This window comes from Oncorhynchus masou, chromosome 5 (assembly GCF_036934945.1).
Source record: "Oncorhynchus masou masou isolate Uvic2021 chromosome 5, UVic_Omas_1.1, whole genome shotgun sequence".
NCBI classification, from domain to species: domain Eukaryota; kingdom Metazoa; phylum Chordata; class Actinopteri; order Salmoniformes; family Salmonidae; genus Oncorhynchus; species Oncorhynchus masou.
In genome coordinates this window covers 79823169-79830027 of record NC_088216.1, presented here as the reverse complement: position 1 = coordinate 79830027, position 6859 = coordinate 79823169, and positions in this window count along the sequence as shown.

The window sequence follows — 6859 nt, the reverse complement described above, 5'->3', positions numbered from 1 at the left end:
GTTCAGGACTTGCCCACTATGTTTTTGAGACTTCAATTTAATCTGTGTTTACGTTCAATGCAAGAGTTGTGTTTGCAATCACAAATTGTGCTTTGATGCTATGCACTTTGATGAATCCACCTCACCAGGTATGTGTACCTTCCATATAGTCAGTAGGATCTAATGTCCAATGGCATTATTGAAAATGTTGTCAAGTTGGCAATGTTGTCAAGAACAATAAAAAAATGTATTCCACCCCATTTCCCTCTCCTAATATATTCTATTTGTATAGACAACTCCCTGAAGTTGTCAATCACGGAGTCAATCACCACCTTCCGGAGACACCTGAAACCCCACCTCTTCAAGGAACACCTAGGATAGGATAAGTAATCCTTCTCACCCCCCCCCCCCTTAATGATTTAGATGCACTATTGTAAAGTGGCTGTTCCACTGGATGTCAGAAGGTGAATTCACCAATTTGTAAGTCGCTCTGGATAAGAGCGTCTGCTAAATGACTTAAATGTAAATGTAAATGTAAGTTCAACCTCATTTTTCAAATTACATTTAATGATGTAGCTACAGTATATGAATCACATCTGGTGACCTTGACTCCCCGGATCCACCTGCAACTAGTTCTCCACCTCATAAGATCAACTCAATACATCCTACAGTAATAACATATACATTTTTCTACTATGTTTTAATGAGGGATTGAGTAGGAAGGGTCATACTATTTGTATAATGATGTATTTTATTTAATGTTATTTAACCAGGTAGGCAAGTTGAGAAAAAGTTTTCATTTACAATTGTGACCTGGCCAAGATAAAGCAAAGCAGTTCGACACATACAACGACACAGGGTTACACATGGAGTAAAACAAACATACAGTTAATAATACAGTATCAACAAGTCTATATATGATGTGAGCAAATGAGGTGAGATAAGGGAGGCAAAGGCAAAAAAAAGGCCATGGTGGCAAAGTAAATACAATATAGCAAGTAAAACACTGGAATGGTAGATTTGCAATGGAAGAATGTGCAAAGTAGAAATAAAAATAATGGGGTGCAAAGGAGCAAAATAAATAAATAAAATTAAATACAGTAGGGAAAGAGGTAGTTGTTTGGGCTAAAATATAGGTAGGCTATGTACAGGTGCAGTAATCTGTGAGCTGCTCTGACAGTTGGTGATTAAAGCTAATGAGGGAGATAAGTGTTTCCAGTTTCAGAGATTTTTGTAGTTCGTTCCAGTCATTGGCAGCAGAGAACCGGAAGGAGAGGCGACCAAAGAAAGAATTGGTTTTGGGGGTGACTAGAGAGATATACCTGCTGGAGCGTGTGCTACAGGTGGGAGATGCTATGGTGACCTGCGAGCTGAGATAAGGCGGGACTTTACCTAGCAGAGTCTTGTAGATGACATGGAGCCAGTGGGTTTGGCGACGAGTATGAAGCGAGGGCCAGCCAACGAGAGCGTACAGGTCGCAATGGTGGGTGGTTTAAGGGGCTTTGGTGACAAAACGGATTGCACTGTGATAGACTGCATCCAATTTGTTGAGTAGGGTATTGGAGGCTATTTTGTAAATGACATCGCCAAAGTTGAGGATTGGTAGGATGGTCAGTTTTACAAGGGTATGTTTGGCAGCATGAGTGAAGGATGCTTTGTTGCGAAATAGGAAGCCAATTCTAGATTCTAGTTTACAGTCTAACCAGACACCTAAGTATTTGTAGTTGTCCACGTATTCTAAGTCAGAGCCGTCCAGAGTAGTGATGTTGGACAGGCAGGCAGGTGCGGGTAGCGATCGGTTGAAGAGCATGCATTTAGTTTTACTTGTATTTAAGAGCAATTGGAGGCCACGGAAGGAGAGTTGTATGGCATTGAAGCTTGCCTGGAGGGTTGTTAACACGGTGTCCAAAGAAGGGCCAGAAGTATACAGAATGGTGTCGTCTGCGTAGAGGTGGATCCGAGACTCACCAGCAGCAAGAGCAACCTCATTGATGTATACAGAGAAGAGAGTCGGTCCAAGAATTGAACCCTGTGGCACCCCCATAGAGACTGCCAGAGGTCCGGACAGCAGACCCTCCGATTTGACACCCTGAACTCTATCAGAGAAGTAGTTGGTGAACCAGGTGAGGCAATTATTTGAGAAACCAATACTGTCGAGTCTGCCGATGAGGATGTGGTGATTGACAGAGTCGAAAGCCTTGGCCAGATCAATGAACACGGCTGCACAGTAATGTTTCTTAATGATGGTGGTTAAGATATCGTTTAGGACCTTGAGCGTGGCTGAGGTGCACCCATGACCAGCTCTGAATGCCTTATGGCTAACGAGACGTGGTGTGATCACAAAAACATACAGGAACTCAAATCCTTCTGTTCACCTGATTTAGAATTCCTCACAATCAAATGTAGACCGCATTATCTACCAAGAGAATTCTCTTCGATTATAATCACAGCCGTATATATTCCCGCCCAAGCAGACACATCGATGGCTCTGAACGAACTTTATTTGACTCTTTGCAAACTGGAATCCATACATCCTGAGGCTGCATTCATTGTAGCTGGGGATTTTAACAAGGCTAATCTGAAAACAAGACTCCCTAAATTGTATCAGCATATCGATTGAGCAACCAGGGCTGGCAAAACCTTGGATCATTGTCATTCTAACTTCCGCGACGCATATAAGGCCCTGCCCCGCCCTCCTTTAGGAAAAGCTGACCACGACTCCATTTTGTTGATCCCTGCCTACAGACAGAAACTAAAACAAGAAGCTCCCACGCTGAGGTCTGTCCAACGCTGGTCCGACCTATCTGATTCCACACTCCAAGACTGCTTCCATCACATGGACTGGGATATGTTTCGTATTGCGTCAGACAACAACATTGACAAATACGCTGATTCGGTGTGCGAGTTCATTAGAACTTGCGTTGAAGATGTCGTTCCCATAGCAACGATTAAAACATTCCTAAACAAGAAACCGTGGATTGATGGCAGCATTCGCGTGAAACTGAAAGCGCGAACCACTGCTTTTAATCAGGGCAAGGTGACTGGAAACATGACCGAATACAAACAGTGCAGCTATTCCCTCCGCAAGGCAATCAAACAAGCTAAGCGTCAGTATAGAGACAAAGTAGAATCTCAATTCAACGGCTCAGACACAAGAGGTATGTGGCAGGGTCTACAGTCAATCACGGGTTACAAAAAGAAAACCAACCCATGTCTTGCTCCCAGGCAGACTAAATAACTTTTTTGCCAGCTTTGAGGACAATACAGTGCCACTGACACGGCCTGCAACGAAAGCATGCGGACTGTCCTTCACTGCAGCCGAGGTAAGTAAAACATTTAAACGTGTTAACCCTCACAAGACTGCAGGCCCAGACGGCATCCCCAGCCGCGCCCTCAGAGCATGCGCAGACCAGCTGGCTGGTGTGTTTACGGACATATTCAATCAATCCCTATCTCAGTCTGCTGTTCCCACATGCTTCAAGAGGGCCACCATTGTTCCTGTTCCCAAGAAAGCTAAGGTAACTGAGCTAAACGACTACTGCCCCGTAGCACTCACTTCCGTCATCATGAAGTGCTTTGAAAGACTAGTCAAGGACCATATCACCTCCACCCTACCTGACACCCTAGACCCACTCCAATTTGCTTACCGCCCAAATAGGTCCACAGACGATGCAATCTCAACCACACTGCACACTGCCCTAACCCATCTAGACAAGAGGAATACCTATGTGAGAATGCTGTTCATCGACTACAGCTCGGCATTTAACACCATAGTACCCTCCAAGCTCGTCATCAAGCTCGAGACCCTGGGTCTCGACCCCGCCCTGTGCAACTGGGTACTGGACTTCCTGACGGGCCACCCCCAGGTGGTGAGGGTAGGCAACAACATCTACACCCCGCTGATCCTCAACACTGGGGCCCCACAAGGGTGCGTTCTGAGCCCTCTCCTGTACTCCCTGTTCACCCACGACTACGTGGCCACGCACGCCTCCAACTCAATCATCAAGTTTGTGGACGACACAACAGTGGTAGGCTTGATTACCAACAACGACGAGACGGCCTACAGGGAGGAGGTGAGGGCCCTCGGAGTGTGGTGTCAGGAAAATAACCTCACACTCAATGTCAACAAAACTAACATTTACATTTTACATTTAAGTCATTTAGCAGACGCTCTTATCCAGAGCTGATTGTGGACTTCAGGAAACAGCAGAGGGAACACCCCCCTATCCACATCGATGGAACAGTAGTGGAGAGGGTAGTATGTTTTAAGTTCCTCGGCATACACATCACAGACAAACTGAATTGGTCCACTCACACAGACAGCATCGTGAAGAAGGCGCAGCAGCGCCTCTTCAACCTCAGGAGGCTGAAGAAATTTGGCTTGTCACCAAAAGCACTCACAAACTTCTACAGATGCACAATCGAGAGCATCCTGGCGGGCTGTATCACCGCCTGGTACGGCAACTGCTCCGCCCACAACCGTAAGGCTCTCCAGAGGGTAGTGAGGTCTGCACAACGCATCTCCGGGGGCAAACTACCTGCCCTCCAGGACACCTACACCACCCGATGTTACAGGAAGGCCATAAAGATCATCAAGGACAACAACCACCCGAGCCACTGCCTGTTCACCCCACTACCATCCAGAAGGCGAGGTCAGTACAGGTGCATCAAAGCTGGGACCGAGACACTGAAAAATAGCTTGCCAACACACTGACTCAACTCCAGCCACTTCAATAATGGGAATTGATGGGAAATGATGTAAAATATATCACTAGCCACTTTAAACAATGCTACCTAATATAATGTTTACATAGCCTACATTATTCATTATTCACATTATGTATACGTATATACTGTACTCTATATCATCTACTGCATCTTTATGTAATACATGTATCACTAGCCACTTTAACTATGCCACTTTGTTTACATACTCATCTCATATGTATATACTGTACTCAATACCATCTACTGTAACTTGCCTATGCTGCTCTGTACCATCACTCATTCATATATCTTTATGTACATATTCTTTATCCCCTTACACTTGTGTGTATAAGACAGTAGTTTTGGAATTGTTAGTTAGATTACTTGTTGGTTATTACTGCATTGTCGGAACTAGAAGCACAAGCATTTCGCTACACTCACATTAACCTCTCTGGGCAACCCGACGCGCTAGCGTCCCACCTTGCCAACAATAAATGCAAATGCGCTACGCCAAATGCTAATAGCACTGGTTAAAACTCAAACGTTCATTAAAACACACATGCAGGGTACTCAATTCAAGCTACACTCGTTGTGAATCTAGCCAACAAGTCAGATTTTTAAAATGCTTTTCGGCGAAAGCATGAGAAGCTATTATCTGATAGCATGCAACACCCCGAAATACCTGAAGGGGACATAAACAAAAGAATTAGCGTAGCCGGCGCTACACAAAACGCAGAAATAAAATATAAAACATTCATTACCTTTGACGAGCTTCTTTGTTGGCACTCCTATATGTCCCATAAACATCACAATTGGGTCTTTTTTTTCGATTAAATCGGTCCTTGTATAACCAAAATGTCCATATATGAAGACTGTGTGATCCAGGAAAAACACTGTTTATAAACGCAACGTTATTTTTTTAATTAAAAAAGTTGCCTATAAACTTTGACAAAACACTTCAAACTACTTCTGTAATCCAACATTAGGTATTAGTAAACGTTAATAAACGATCAAATTGATCACGGAGCGATCTGTTTTCAATAGCAACAAGTTTGGAAAACGTAGTCCACTTTCCCCCTTCCATTTCTTCCTGCTGTATACCCGACAAAAGGCTGTGCCTATTACTCATATGACCAAGGATTTAGCTGCATAGAATTCACAACACTGGCGACATCGTGTGGAAGCTGTAGGAACTGTAAGCCCATCGTTATCTATTATACCTTGCAATAGACAATACAGAGACTGGCGGATTGATTTTTTCTTCGTCGATTTTGTGATCAGGTTTCCTTGCGATTTGACCACGAAACACGTTCTGTTATAGTCACAGACATCATTTAACCCGTTTTAGAAACTTCAGAGTGTTTTCTATGCACACATACTAATCATATGCATATACTATATTCCTGGCATGAGTAGCAGGAGGCTAGTAATAGGGGTTGCAACAATTTCGGCAGATAATTTTAGAAAGAAAGGGTCCAGATTGTCTAGCCCGGCTGATTTGTAGGGGTCCAGATTTTGCAGCTCTTTCAGAACATCAGCTGAATGGATTTGGGAGAAGGAGAAATGGGGAAGGCTTGGGTGAGTTCCTGTGGGGGGTGCAGTGCTGTTGATCGGGGTAGGAGTAGCCAGGTGGAAAGCATGGCCAGCCGTAGAAAAATGCTTATTGAAATTCTCAATTATGGTGGATTTATCAGAGGTGACAGTGTTTCCTATCTTCAGTGCAGTGGGCAGCTGGGAGGAGGTGTTCTTATTCCCCATGGACTTTACAGTGTCCCAGAACTTTTTTGAGTGTGTGTTGCAGGAAGCAAATTTCTGCTTGAAAAAGCTAGCCTTGGCTTTTCTAACTGCCTGTCCATAATGGTTTCTAGATTCCCTGAACAGCTGCATATCACGGGGGCTGTTCAATGCTAATGCAGAACGCCATAGGATGTTTTTGTGTTGGTTAAGGGCAGTCAGGTCTGGGAAGAACCAAGGGCTATATCTGTTCCTGGTTCTAAATTTCTTGAATGGGGCATGTTTATTTAAGATGGTTAGGAAGGCTTTTTTTTAAATATCCAGGCATCCTCTACTGACGGGATGAGATCAATATCCTTCCAGGATACCCCGGCCAGGTCGATTAGAAAGGCCTGCTCGCTGAAGTGTTTCAGGGAGCGTTTTACAGTGATGAGTGGAG